Source organism: Calidris pugnax, unplaced genomic scaffold, assembly GCF_001431845.1.
Source record: "Calidris pugnax isolate Ruff unplaced genomic scaffold, ASM143184v1 scaffold57, whole genome shotgun sequence".
Taxonomy (NCBI): domain Eukaryota; kingdom Metazoa; phylum Chordata; class Aves; order Charadriiformes; family Scolopacidae; genus Calidris; species Calidris pugnax.
The window spans coordinates 2010112-2025892 of NW_015090813.1; the positions used below are offsets into that span (position 1 = coordinate 2010112).

The 15781-nt window shown below is 44.6% G+C and overlaps 1 protein-coding gene across 1 annotated transcript in view; it reads right to left on the reverse strand.

The window, feature by feature from the left end:
* LOC106886526 (transcription factor HIVEP2-like) overlaps positions 1–15781 on the reverse strand; it is a 144785-nt gene that overhangs the window by 41667 nt on the left and 87337 nt on the right. Inside the window, exon 3 of the mRNA XM_014939549.1 lies at positions 6907–7004. The gene's annotated coding sequence lies outside the window, so the exon portion shown is untranslated. The remainder of the gene's footprint in view (positions 1–6906; positions 7005–15781) is intronic.

The following is a 15781-nucleotide window of genomic DNA, read 5'->3' on the forward strand; positions in this document are numbered from 1 at the left end:
AAGCTCCTCGTAGTAGACTGCACCAGAACTTGGGGCTGATTTTGTGTGATGGTCACATATCATGGATGTAACTCCACTGTTATTAACTGTTTTATATGGCTTAAACCCATCAACAAGAACTACACACTCCACAGCTAACACTACAGAGAGTAAGATAAACATTTTTAGTGAGCTTGCTAAGGGTCTTCTAAATTTCCAGGAGGAACAACAAGTGTCTCCTGTACAGAAGGGTAAACCATTCATTATAACACATCTTCTTTCTATCAACCGCTTTACCATAAATCATCATACGCTGTAAGGAGGCTAGAAATCATATTTATGGCAGGCTCAAAGTATCTCAGGAAGTCAGAGGCAGAAAAAAAGCTCTGACAACAGGCAGGCTTGTACAACCCCTCACAGTCCAGAAAGGTACCGAGCACCTAAATCACAGAATCACAGAATCACAGAATCTTCTAGGTGGGAAGGGACCTTAAAGATCATCTTGTCCAACCGTCAACCTAACTGACAAAAATAAACACCCACACAACAAACAAGGAGCATCATCACTAAACCATACCTCCCAGCACTTCATCAACCTGTCTTTTGAACACCTCCAGGGATGGTGCCTCAACCACCTCCCTGGGCAGCCCATTCCAATGGCTGATAACCCTTTCAGTGAAAAAATTTTTCCTAATATCCAGCCTGAAAATCGTTCCCCTAAACATCTGCAGTGATCCACGGTATTTCTGTACCAGCCCTGTATTTTCACATTAATGCATTTTTAACACAAAATGACCCCTGTGAGCAAAAAAGTTAATTCTACTGACAGCACGGGACTGGTCTTCAGAAGTTACTTTCAGGAGTAGACCTTGCCTCTTTCCTGACCACCTTCTGTCCCATGCAGCCTACACAGCCATAGAACAGTCTCAGCATCCCTCGGACGGAGCTGAGCTGGAGGGGCTGGAGCCCAGTGTACCCATGGCAGGAGCAGGAGCCCCAAGATGCCATCAAGGAGGCTGCTGGCAGCTGGCCACCGGCCAGGCGCTGCGGGCTACGAGGTGAAGGAGTGGACAAAGGCCACTGCTCAGCTGCTGCGGTGACCTTCAGCTATGCTGACCCACCACAGGAACGCACCCCCCGGCCACGCTCACGTTTCTAAACCTCTCTTGGCTCTCTGCATCAGTACGTGTGCATGTGCGGTACCCAGTTCACAGAGGGGTTTGGCCCGTGCCCTTACGGCACAGGATGCCAACGAGGTCCCCCCTGACCCCTAACCACAAAGCGGCCACGGCAGGGTTCCACCTGCTGCTCGGCACCCGGGCAGCTCAGCAACCACACAGGCTCACCGAGGCGTGCTGCCTGCCCGTGAAAATCACACACACTGAGGTCGAATGGCAAGCAACACGAATTTCACAGACCGGTTAAAAAAAAAAATAAAATATCCTGCCTCCTTCCACCCAAAGGAGTTATTCTTTTGGGGCATCACAGTAACAAAATACAATCGCGATGAAAATCTCATGGATACAAGCTGTGCTATTGAAGTGACAAGAAGGGCATTTATTTTCAGAGTCAGACACTCGAAGGAATAACCCCATGTGCTAGATAGCGTTAAGTTGTCTTTTCCAGTATATAACAGAGTCAGACACTCAAAGGAATAACCCCATGTGCTAGATAGTGTTAAGTTGTCTTTTCCAGTATATAACAGAGATAGCTCTGCTACGCTGAAACACATGTGATAAGAGAAGAGGGCCCAGGCTCTTCTCCATATTCTCTGCATACCTGTTAGTATCACACAGCTGTTCTCAAGTCTACAGTTTCCTGTGCAGTACAAACTGCATACCACTTCCCCTACAGAAAAAAAAAAAAAAAAAAAGCCTTGCTTGTTCTTAATTGACGATGGAAATACTGTCATATTTTCCACTAGCCAAGCTTGAAACCATTACTGAACGAACCTTCATTAATTTTTCCACAACATTTTGCAGAAATGTCAGGAAACAGCTGCACCAGAAATGATTAACTGTCCTTATCACTAGGGCTTCATTGGCCAACTTCAAATTATATAGGTTTTCTTCTTTCAGACTTCTGTATTCAATGGTGGTTTTTGTTATTCTTTAGCTGACTGTCTCAATACACTACTTTCTCTTCAAAAGTATCCCATTACACAGGTTCAGTGGCGCACAGACATTTTACGACCAGTGGAAGAATTTGTACAGTTTGGAGCTGCATACTTCTAGGAAAAGATTGCTTCCTGCAGATTGCTCAGCTGTGTCTTTCTTGGATCAAATTCAATGAAATTCACAACTTGCAGTCAAATTGTATTTGCCAGTCAGACTGAATTCATTACACTGACATAAACTCTTCTTGCCGCATTTTCTTGCTTCTTTCCTCTCCCGTCCTACTCTTTTTCCTTTCCCCTTTTTCTCTCCCCACCCTCTCTCTCTCACCTCTTCTTTGAGCTATACCATGTGTCAAAGCTTATCATACAATGCCCTGTACATTTTCTGGCGAAAACAAGTGGAACAGTATACATCATCATTCCAAACATGCAACCACCGAGATGCTAGAAGATTTGGTACAAAATAAGAGTGCAGCCATCTGGAGATAACTGCTAGCGTGGAGCTGAGATTCCCAGCTGGCTGAAACTTTGCACTCTCAGAACTTTTCAGCGAAGCGTCAGGGAGCAAGAGGCTCCGCTCACACGGATTTGCAAAGGGCACTGGATGTTACGTAATTTTTCCAAAAATGTAAACTCTTCAGATTTCTGATAAGAACACAGCAACAAAAAAGCGAGGTTCACAGGATTACTTTTAAAGACCGACAAATGAGGTTGTGGAAAAGAGGGGGTTGGTCTCTTCTCACACGCAACAAGGAATAGGGCAAGAGGAAACCGCCTCAAGTTGTGCCAGGGGAGGTTTAGATTGGATATTAGGAAAAAATTCCACACCAAAAGGGATGTCAAGCACTTGAACAGGCTGCCCAGGGAAGTGGTGGAGTTGCTATCCCTAAGGATATTTAAAAGATGGGTAGGCGTGGTGCTGAGGGACATGGTTTAGTGGTGGTTTTTATCAGTGTTAGGTTGATGGTTGGACTTGATCTAAAAGGTCCCTTCCAACCTAGACAATTGTATAATTCTATGATCCTAAATGCTATAGTTTCTTGTTTCTATTTTGAAATATTTAATTTAGCACTACTACAGCATAGCAGGTTACAATAATTCTGCATATATGTCACCGGCAGATTTAAAATTGACATTTTGTCTATATCTTCATTGAAGCTGTAAGCCTTGAATGCGTAACCTTGGGATATTTTTAGACAGAAATATAGATGCAAATAGGTATACACAAGAATTGGAAGTTACATAAAATGAATCCCAAATGAATTTGGTGTTGATACTGTTATCACATCCTACGTGTAACAAAAGGTAGGTTACTTGCAGAAATGGCACAGCCACACAAATAGAGGTTTATCTAGGTGTGACAGAGAAAGAATCCCTCCTGCTGCCTGTAATTCAAAATTATTTGCACTTCTGGATTTTTAAATGGGTCCCTTCCACAGCAGTGTGTGCTGCAGCACAGAATCCATGCGCAGCTTTGCTCAGAAGGAGCCCACCACTGATGGCCTCACCCTGTGCTAGGTCAGCTCCTGAGCATCTTCATTGCCTCCAGCAGGTACACGAACAGCTGGCAGATCCTGGCCCTGAATGCCTAACGGAGGCCAGCATTGCCTTTTAATTGGTGCAGTGCTGGCTACAAAAAAAAAAAAAAAAAAAAAGGAAAAAAAAAGATCTGTTTTTAAATTACTTTACCGAGATATTTGCTTAGATAGCAGAAATTGCAGTACACTATATTCTACTTGAAATATGCATGAATATATACGGGTTCTAGTCACACGATGTGAAACGCTGCCAAAAAGAACCCAGTTTTTTTAAGGACTCGATTTTATAATATGCAATGGCGAATTTCTCCTTCACGATACCCTTATCTGTCTGTGCTCTCGTTTGAAAGCAGTAGCTTGGGGTGCCAGAGGATTTCAAGGACCACGTCCTTCCAATACATGGCATGTTAAGGTGCCGCCGGCCACCGCAGAGCACCAAGAGGCACTGAGCGCATCATGTGTATGGGGAAAACATGAAGCTAAGTCGTTAGATCTCACTAAACATGTCCTGATTTTTATTGTTGGGGGTGGGGGGAATCTTGAGGGAGGCTCTGAAATAAATAGAATCAGAAGATAAACATTGCACCGGGAGCGCACCTCCTCGCCAGCAGAAGGGTGTCGCCGCTTCCTGAGGGGACACCAGGCTGGCAGCTGTGGCAGAGGGAGGCTCTTTTTGCAAATGAATCAGTCGCTTGGCCACCTCCTGGAGGTGGAAGAAGACACATGTTTTTCCCCTTCTCTGACTAATAGCAGGACAAGAAACGAGAGCTCTTGCTTGCCCCCTACACCCCCACACTCTGCCTCCCCCATCACCCTGGGTTTACACAGACTCCTCCTGTTCGTGCCGTCAGCACGGAGCAGCAGGATCTAGGGGTGATGTCAGAACAAAAAAGAGAGACCTTGAACTTGCTTCACCCTTTGCGTAGCCATTTCTATTTGGGCAAAGTGGATAACAGCTCCTTTAGCACTAGGGTAGTGGCATTTTATGCTCGCCCGGCATTCACTTCACCCAGGAATAAATAGCAAAAGGTTTCAGGCGGTGGAGAATGGGGACCAGTATCTTCAAAGGATCCTCGGGTAAGGCAGAGGAGCTAGTCCTCCACACCACAGCTTGTGCAACCTCTCTCCACGGCAAGAATCATTCCCTGCAGGGCGCCTGGGACTGCTGGTTTGGCAGCATTGCACGCTCCCGGCTTCAGGGAAAACTGAAAACTCCTGCCGCCCCGTATCTGGCGGTGGAATCAGACTGCAAGCTTTCACCTGTAAAGGAGGCAGTAATAGGGTTCAATTTCTTAATGGGAGCCTTTTATTAGCTCACACAGCGTATTTACTACCCTACCAGTATTAAGCGCTTGCCTTAATATCCTTAGCGCGCCAGGCAGCGGTACCTATTATCATAGTTACAATAACATGGGTCTGAACTACGTTAATTGAGAGCATCAATTCTAAAATTCCATTGTTCCAAACAAAAAAAAAAGCAAAGCATGCCATTACACAACTGACACATCATCACAGCGAGTTCTCAGTGTACAAGAGAGCCCCAGCAGCAACACACGGAAGTACCACTAAGTTACACGCTAATGAAACCTGAAAAATTTATGTTAGAACTCCATTTCAGAGGATGGCCGCCACGCTCTTGTGTACCAAAGTTCTCAGTTTTCCACCTAAATCCTGCCCGGTGAGTCAGGACGTGGCTAGGTTTCTGTACTATTCCAGGAGTATTCCATTACTCCTGCTTATAAATTTCACACGCTGTTAATGCTTCCCAAACTGGCAACAGAGCTCAGGGGTGCATGAGGACAGTTTGTTTTCCCAATGAACTTTTAACATGAATTCCACCGCACCTCTCGGGGGGAGGATCCCTTCTTTTTTGCCGACGTGCTGGTTGGTACCACCCCTGCTGACAGCCATCAGCTTGCACCCCTCTCACCCACCCAGCCCCGATGCCAGGCTCCACAGAAAAATCTCGGGCAGCTCTCGGAGACTGCAGAAGGGAAAGAGCACAATTTCCACTGCAGGGACCCAGAGAGGGATCCATCAGAAGAGACAAGAGACATCCCATATAGCACCGCCCTGGACTGCAGAATATGTGGGATCAGTTCCAGGTTTGAGCAAAGGTTCAAGGGATAGCCCGTCTCAATTTAACCCCCTCCATTCTTTCCATCAGTTCATGTATAGAATGAAACGTGGGCCCAACACCATTTACATAGTTCTGAAAAAACTGGGGGTTTTATCTCAAAATATATTCTGCGTTTTCTTTGAACACCTTCTCCTGTGGTCATGATTCCACGTGAGAATCTCCAGTGTCTTCTTTATACGCCTAGTTCTTATGGTTGCAGATAAATATTGAATAATTAAAAAAAAATAAATAGAGGGCCAACGAGAAGGATCAAACTTTGTCTTAACTTTTCACTATTTCAAACCAGTCTCATTAAATTCTGAGGGCTAACAATTCTCTGACTATCAAGGATGTGCCCATACAGAGAAGATTAGAGAAGAGGAGCTTCTCAGTGCCTTGTGTCTCCTACAGCAACAAAAGTAACTGGTTTTGAGACTAAGTCAATGTGAAAACTACCCTACCTGTGACTACCAACAAAATAAACATGGAGCTGCAATGAGTAGCTGAAAACAGACCTTTTCTTGACAAGATAAACTGGCTCCTGAACTCTCTGATGCCATCGTAAGACTGCTGTTGGGGATCCACTATCTTTAAGCTATTTTAGGTGTCATTATACTACAGTGTCAGCACTGTCATCACTACAGTTCCTATGTGCCCAAAGTGTTCAAGACCAGAGGAAAAGAATAAACCTTTAACAGTATTGTCAATGGTGCACGTGAAATGGCAAGATGGTCAAGCAGAAATCACCAACTTTAGGACAATTTAAAAATGAAAAAAGAACCGTTTCAGATACCAAAACCCCACCCACCGTTTCTTCTTGTATTTCTACAAGTAAGTTTTTTCTGTTTATGTGGTTCAAAAAGGGTGCTCCCTGGATGCTTGGTGCAAGAGCTGCATAGAGAAGGGCAAGTGGCAAACCAAATATGTGGACAAAGCAAAGACAGCACTTCCAAATGAACAAAAAAAAAGTAACCTGCCCCAAAAGAGAAATGCTTCTGATTTCAGCAAGAGCTGACTTCAGTTGTAACGAAAGGACATGAAATCAGTATTTAAATGTGAGTGACTTCCATGTGAAGCCTTCTGAGAATGAAAAACTATTCACTCGAGCCCTGACCCTCAGGTCACTCAAACCCATCGTTTCTTTGCTCTCCTACCTGGCTGCTGCCATCAGAGGTGCAAGTGAGTAATGGTTCCAGTCAAGGCAATTCGGTTCACCACTCCAGCGAATAGGGATGTTGACTCTCTCCTCCACCTGTTTGGAAAAAAAGTATGAAAGATTTTTAAGGATTATGGTTGATTCAACCTGCTGTTTGATTTTATAACCTGTATGATATCAGTAAAACATCGGCTACATCAACACATGTAAGAACTTCAGAGATTCAGTCACAGTCCTTCTTGCTACTCAGGTGTTTTTCCCTCAGAGCAATGTGGTACCAGCAATCAGTAGCTGTCCTATGGTTTCCAACTTGCTGTGGGCTAGAATACATGTCAACTAATAATATTCCAAAGTAAAAACAACAGACCAGACCAAAAGGTGCATACAGTGATGTATTTTCAAATCGTGATGTATTTTCAAACACGATGTATACAACAAGCAGTGTAAACACACAAAGCACGGAAGTGTCTTTGTAGTCTATTTATCTTTAAGGCTTGCAGTTCCAGGTTTTCTGCCTGATTTCTGCCAAATTTTGAAAAAAATCATGCCCAAATCAGGATTTAAGAGCACATTTTTTTAAATTAAAAGCAAGTACTTTCCTGTTATTAAATCAGAGCAGTGCAATTGTCTTTCACTCTGCTTCTTTCCAGTCTAGCACTGTGCTTTGAAAGTGAGATCACCTCTAAAAATTCCCTTTCCATACGATGCTAGACTGTTATTTCTTATTTATTTTTTTGTCAGAGTTAGGTTGATGGTTGGGCTAGATGATCTTTAAGGTCCCTTCCAACCTAGACTATTCTGTGATTCTATGTTTTAGAAAATAAGTTATTAGTGTACACTGTGAAAATCACTCATAAACCTTGTGCCTCTCTTTACACGTGATGGTACTCTGAGAAAGACCACAAAAAGCACTTCCCATATACAAAAGCCCTGCTGTAGGCACGTATGCAGGAGTGTATGTATGCCTGTGTGTCTGAGGCATGGAGCACCAGGAGATGTGTTCATTAACATGTCAGACGTGTTAGGCAATTACAGGCTGCTCTATTTACACCTCTAGGGAGAGGGTTAATGAATACATGGAAGCTACCCTTAACCAGGGCATACAGACAACGCACCAGGAACTGGAGGCTCATATCTAATGTGCACATAATAGAGCTGACTGAAATGCCCACCTCATTGACACTGAGACAACCAACCTTCACTGATCTTCTAGTGACCACCTACTCCAACGGGCCTAGCTATTCTGATTTTGTTGAACAACTACAGCACACATTTTGCCCAGGACACTTTCTTTTAGGCTTCCCTGTGTCCTTGAATGCCCACGCACGAGATGCCACCCCAGGTGACGTGACAGAGATGAGCGTGATCATCCCAGGGTGGATGTGCCCCTCAACAGGGCAGCACCCCAAGGGGAGCAAAGGGTCCCAGCAAGAAGTGCAGCTCATCTTGCCCCTTCTCCTGCTGTCTGTCCTGGCTGTGATGCTGAGCTCTGACTGGCCACTATCTTGGAGCAGTTGGGTCACTGCAGCAGGAGAATGTACCTCCTTCTGAAGGGCTTACAAATGCCATGGCAGAGGAGCATGCCAGAGGACTTGGACAGGAAAACCTTGAATGTAGCACACTGGACATTCAGATCTGTCCCCATGGCCTCACCACACGGGCACCGAAGCCAACAGCAAACCTCCCTCTGCTTCCAGCAAGTGGGATGACTGACCACACTGCCCCCCACACAGGACAAAGCCTGTCTGGCGTGGGGTGGGCGATGTGTGGCACCTCCATCACCAGCAGAGCGGGGATGTGAGTTGGTGGAAACGGGGTGCCAAAAGCTGAAGGGTAAAGCAGGCCTGGAACCGGTTAGCAATAAAAGGCATATGCTTCTGCTTTTTTTCCCTGGTGATGTTTGCTATCGGCAACAAAAACAAATAGCAAATGATAATGTGTTACTGACCGGCAATGTCAACAGTGGTCTATACAGGCATCCGAGTATATAAAATAACATATGCTCTGGCTCCAGAGCCTGACGCTTTATCACATCAATACATAACTTTCTAGGAAATGATCTGGATGTGGAGCCAGGAACCACTTTTGAACCTTTGAACAGACAGGGCCCAATACGGTTTTAATCTGTGGGTGAAACCTTGGCACGGCTGGACTCAAGGGCAAAACTCTGTTTTTAGCAGGGCCAGTATTTCACTCGCTATTTTTACAACCGGCCTGAGAAAAGTTCCAGTCAAAAACCAAAGTAAAGCAATAAAGAAGTCGTAAGTCTTTATTCTCCCATCCTTCAGTAGGACCTAGGGGTGGTTCTGGATTGTAGCGTCATCTCGCTGGTGTGGCACGGATACCTTCCAGCCCCCAAGCAGGCCGCCCTTTGCCCTCACAGGCCTAACTGGCTTTAGTGCTGCTACCTGCACTTGCACAGTTATTTTTAATTAATGTGCATTGTGAATCGATTTATCTAATCAGCAACCCAAAACGAAGGGTCTTTATTCTCATTTACACTAGATCTTCTGTACAGCACCCTGGCAGGAGCAGAGAGGACTTCCATGAAAAGAGAATGAAGCCGTAAGTGAAAGATGTCATTTATGAAGCAAAATCACACTGCTGCTGCTCTGGCTTCGTAAAGAGTATTTAAACTGAAATCCATGAGGAACACTATATTCCGTTTCCCTAATTTCTTTTTTAGCTCTTAACTACTGGGAGCCAGCGTCTTCCCTCATGCTGTGGTAACCTCACTGTCTTCAGCAGCGTTCCTCAAAGGATACTTCTGATCCAAGCGTGAAAGGCTCCCCCTGATTTCCGTGAAGGCTGGATCAGTTCCTAAGTCTTTAAGAAGCTTAATTGTTACTTACAACTAGGCAAAACGTTATCCAGAGCGAGATCTGGTTAAGAACAGTCAGATTTTGTCTGGGCAATGCTACCCCATCTCCTACTGACCCACCACCTTCCAGCAGCACTGGGGCTAGCAAACAGGATGTGGTCTGAGGGAACGGCTGACCTGCCAAGTCTCTAACAACCCCAGATAATGCCTCTGTCATCAAACAGGATTTTACTGCCCAATCAAAGCTCCCAGAGGCATCGTTGAGATACCAAACCCGGGAACTTTTAATTTGGTTTTATCTCCCCATTAATAAAATTTGTGCGATCCTTGGTTCTTTGGCAGCAAAAGGAAAGGAGCGTGCCTTCCATGACTGCCTTCCACAACTGCCTTCCACAACTGCCTTCCACAACCTCCTTCCATGACTGCCTTCCATGACTGCCTTCCACGACTGCCTTCCATGACTGCCTTCCATGACCTCCTTCCACAACTGCCCACCAAAGACAGAGAGTGAACCAACCACCGGTGCTCAGCCTTTGCTGGTATTTGGTCATATCTAGTCATGACTCTCCTCATCTGCCACCGTTGTCTGCCAGCCATGGAGACTAAGATTAAACGAGCACACGAGAAGGGAAACGGGAGTGTGAGGAGCATGGGCATGTCTTACTGCTCAGAAGAGGGTTTGTTTGTTTTTTTCTTGATTTGAACTTTGTATCTCGGACATTTGGGGATTAGCCTTTTAGACCTGGAAACACAGAGGCAGGAGAGCCCTGATAACGACTCTTACACCATCTGCTTCTGAAAGACTATGAGCTCCTCCCTTGGCAACTCCCGCAATCATTTTGTGACTGTAAAACTACACCATCGGTGGTGAAATAAAAACGGAGCAGTAGGCATCACCTGGCCATAAAGATCAATTCATTTCATGGACCGATGAGAAGAAGGACTTTGTTCTGCTTTATGTATCTGTTAACAGCGACATTGTAAGGTCAGCTGGGGGCAGGGAGGTGACAGGGAGATTCCTGTGCACTGTACAAGGTAAAAAATATCAGGAATCTCATGTGTATTTTAATCAGAAACTGGAGTTTAAGCAAAGCAACTGGAAAATATGCATTTTTGAAGGTTCTGAAATAGCATAATAAATGGAAAAAATCACCTCAAGGGTACAGAGGGCAATTAAAGCCATGCCCATGTTACTCCTTAACTGGCTTGCAGCAGGTAGTGTTCCAGCACGGACCTTACCATGGTTTGGGAATTCACCTAAAGCCTCAGTTTGACCAGGTCTATAAGAAACCCAGGTGCCACAGAAATCGCAGCCAGGTTCCAGGATCGCACAGGATAATTGGTACCAAAGAAGAGCCAGGCAACGCGGGTAGAAAAATGTGCGTGTTTCTGTAGTGTACACCCCAAGAGCTTCAATTTGGGGCTGGTCACGCAAAGCAGCGAGGCCGGATGCAAATCTCCCACCACTTCTCCATGGGTTCAAATCCCCCTTTATAGACATTTTCTTACTAAATACAATGAATTGCCCATGCAAGCTTCTTTACTGTAGTATGCAGAGACTGTGAACCTAATCCGTGTGGATTTTCTAATGCTCTCTTTGCCCCTTTCTCCTTTTTAAACACAGAAAGTCCGGAGAACTCTGTGAATTATGGTCTGTAATGGGAGAAGTAAGAAGTCTAAAATTTGCTCGATTGCAGCTATGATGCATTAAGCTCCAGGCATCAATCTCAATCTCAGTACTTTTTCTCTCAATAGGCAATATTTTACAGTTATCACTCTCTAAACAAAACACAATTTATTATACACACAATTTGATAGCTACAGCAGCTAAGAGTAGAAGCAAAAATGTCTTTCTACTTAAGGAAGGTAAAAGCAATGTCATACTTTAAATTGACTTCATATGATCAATGGCAGAACACAATCATCTGAGAAATGACGTTCATGTCCTGATCAAATGCAATCATACCATATGCAATTGAATTTGGAAAAAGTGGAAGAAAATTATTCCCATTACTTTACTGGTGTTCTTAATGTGTTCACACAAATCATCTGTGAATAGATGAATTAAAATACTTACACTCTCTCTACCTTTGCTCTCTTAATTCCAGGTCATTCTGGCAGCTCTCAATACTGCAGAAATACATTTCCTTACAAGCAGTTTGATGAAACTAATGGATCAAATCTTGAACTATCTCCAAAGTTAAAGGGATATCATTTATTTTTTGAATCAAATGTCTCTATGCGGTAAACATTTTCATCTTCATTACTAAAGCAGAAAGACACTTGAAGCCTAATTTATTTTTCAGTATTTATGCTCTTTTTTTTTCCCCACATTTTTCTCAATCTGAGTGTGATAGCCCATTTAAATTTTGTTTATTGACAGCTTTTCTTAATTTTGGTATCCTGCACGCTAGCACCATGTTGCAGATCTGGATGCAAAGAGCACCAAGAAATCTTTGTAAAATTTTAATTTGTTGAAATGTATACATGCATTAGTATATATGCATACATACACATGTGTGTGTACATAAATATGTGTTTATATATGCATGTGCATATATACACATATTATATAAATAAAAATAGTCATATTTACTAACGTGTGTGAGCCAGCAGAGCTGTTTTTATTGTCTCTCAGGGTCTCCAGAAAGTTAGCAGTCAGAACAAAATTTACCTAAATGATGTGTCATGCCAAATGACTTTTGGAACATCACCTATGAACTTTGTTTGTTTACTTTACACATAGTTGATTCACTCCATTAAAATCAAGCACGTAATTTCTCCATTAGATCCTCCCTACATTACCTCCTCTATCCCCAGAGCCCACTCTGTCCAGGATCTTATTTTGCTGCCACTGCTGGAACTATGATTTTGGGTTACTTTTTTTTCACTTCAGCCAGGAGCTAAATTAGCAAGAGCACATCCCCCTAAGTATAGGTCCATAACCTCACTGCAAATAACAGTTTAGACGCTGCCAGCTGAGATCAGTGCCCTCACTAACCAGGCCTGATGCTTTTAGACAACGATCAGGGTGACAGTTGACACAATGGCCATACACACACGTTGCTCAACCCATTTTCCTGGCCCCTTGCTGCCAGGAGGAGAGGGCTGTTTGTGCAGGCGGCTGGCAGCAAGATGCAAGCACATCTGGAGATCTTCTGAAGGTGGGCAGAGAAGGCAAAAACATCGGGTCTCAGCCAAGCCCAAGATAGGATTCCGGATAAAGCTCATGCTGTACGCAATCCAAACAGGCTTCTAGCAAAATCACCATGAGGAATCTCCTACACTTAGTGTCATGGCTTTCCTTCCTTCTTTGAATGACAACCCTTTTGTGACAACTTTGCATTGGGAAAAACCAATACAGCCAGGCCCACAATGAAGAAATGGAGGCAGAGCCACTCCTAGCCATCAAGCAGCCAGGCTGCAATGCAGCAGGTGTCCTACAAGCCCATGACAATGACTTGAGCTATCAAAATGATCTCCATCTCCATGGAAAGACCATGGCAAGTTCAAGCCCATGGCAGAGCAATGGCAGAAGCACTGGACAATCTCAGTGGAAGATGAAAGCTAACTTGCCTCCAAGAAGCTGGCAACTAGTCAGATGTTTAGGTCACCAGGAGGTAAGTGTGATGCCTTAGAACAATAGAAATTTGTCAGCGGGGAAAGTAATCTATGGACTTGGGGTCTGTTTAGAGAGTTTTGGTGGTTGGTAGCTGCAAAATCTAAGCCAATGTTCTCTATAAAACAAAGATAAGACCTCAGTGAGGCCGGTGCTAAGACAAAGCATAGACTTCATTCAAGGTGCTCTGGATTTACACCAGGTGAGCTGAGATCCGTTGCTCCTGGTTGTAAAGACAGCTTGTACAGCACAGGATACCCTACCATCATTTCAGGTTGGCAGCCACAATGAAGCACCAGCACTGGCAGCTGATCGTTTGTCTTAAAAATCGGAATAGACCACCAAAACAGCTCTGACCACACACGTTGTTAGCACTTCTGAGCTCTTTACAAGGAGATGAGTGCTCTACCTCACGATCCCTTGTTATCGCCACATCTGGAAAGGGACAACTCAAGAGTGTCCTCCTTCCCAGAACCTCCACGCTGGTCCTCCAGGTCTGAAGACAGACAAGAGGAAGGCAGCAGTGGAGTCTTTGGTCCTCCTCGGTGAGACACGATCGCTCTGCGCTGATGTCACTCTGCTCTTGGTGTGTGCGCTCAGTAAGTCGGTAATTTGTCATGAGCGTGGGCCCTACCCATACATGGCAGGCTGGAGGAGGAATGACCTCAAACTCTTGCTTCTAATCCAGGGGGCGTTGCCAAAGCGCCGGGTTTGAGTTTGATGCATGAAGCGCAGAGATATTTTCAGCTCCTGAATCACACTTTTGGCTCCACAGCTAACTCGAACTTCTCCTTAGTTTTGTTTGCAATTTTTCACCTCCCGCAGTCACCATTGACTCTCAGAAAAAAAAAAGAAAAAAAAACGAGCTGGTACGTTAAAGAAAAAGAATCCCACTGGTCATAAGTGTGAAGGCTTTTTAAAAATCACTTTTATTTTAATAACTTCTATTTTATTCTCTTGCATGTGTGGAGGAGCGGAGTTAAACAAATTACTAAGAGATTAGTGGTGCATCACCGATGTCTGGTTCCTTTATTTCACGTCCTGAATATATGCTATTAAATGCTGCCAGTGAATGTTTTCTAATGATTTTGGTGTCCACAGTCTGAAAAATGAGGCAGTGCAACAGCAAGCAGTTAGCTGGGATACAGCAATAGGAGAGCTTTTAGCTATATATTCCTATAGACTGAAGCAAAGCCATTTTGCTGCTTGTCCCATGAAACCGTATTGATTCGACCACAATTCACAACCATAATTTGAAACTGGCAGGAATGAGAAAGCAAAACCTCATTTTACACTGCAAAAGGAATAAGATATAATTGGCACGTCCAGCCAATTACAAACGGCCTCACCTCTTTCTCTCACTGTCTACTCTCACCGAATTCAGCGGCAAAGCTCCAGCAGACAAATTACGCAGGCTCAGTCCCAGCTAAGCAAGTCATTTAAGCATATGCTTAATTCCTTGTCTAATCAGTAAAGCCAATTCAGCCAAGCAAAGCATGTGCTCAAGTCCAAAGTGAATAGGCAGCGCGCATCGTTCTGAACGTGGGTTTTTCACAGACTGAGGACGTTGCACAGAACTTCCCTTGATTTCCCTAAGAGCTCATCATGCTGGAAGAAGGTGGAATCCAGCTGTTAATCAAACTGCAACTTACACGTGTAAATTACAAGCATTTTTGACTCATCCGTAGACTGGTGAAGCAAAAACAAATTAAAATAAAAAAAAAAAGCCACGGTGTGTGTCCTTGGAGTGGGCGCAGACATACAGACCCACTACACATGGATTGCAGGGGAGCAGAGGCGAAAGGAGGTAACACAGAGAGGATGAGGCTAGAATCATAGAATCATAGAATTGCCCAGTCCAGAAGGGATCTCCAAAGGTCATCTAGTCCAACCTCCCCGCAGTCAGCAGGGACACCCCCAACTAGACCATGTTGCCCAGGGCCTCATCGAGCCTCTCCTTGAATATCTCCAGGGATGGGCCTCAACCACCTCCCTGGGCAACCTGTTCCAGTGCTCCACAACCCTCACAGTAAAGAACTGTCTCCTAATCTCCAATCTAAATCTGCTCCCCTCCAGCTTAAAGCCATTTCCCCTCGTCCTGTCACTGCAGGCCTTTCTAAACAGGCTCTCCCCAGCCTTCCTGTAGGCCCCCTTCAGGTACTGGAAGGCTGCTCTAAGGTCTCCCCGGAGCCTCCTCTTCTCCAGGCTGAGAAGCTACCATGGGAAATCCCGTATGTCCAGAATTGCTGACGAACATCTTTGAGCCTTTCCACAGAGTTAACTGGGAGCTTTCTTATCCGCTGGAAGAAGAGCGGAAAATAATGGGCGTTCCAACTCCCCTGTTTCCATTTCCCTCCTGTGGGAATGAGGGAAGAGCAGGGATAACAAACACCCCGCTTCGATTAGGGATGTGGCTCTCTCCTTGATGCGCTG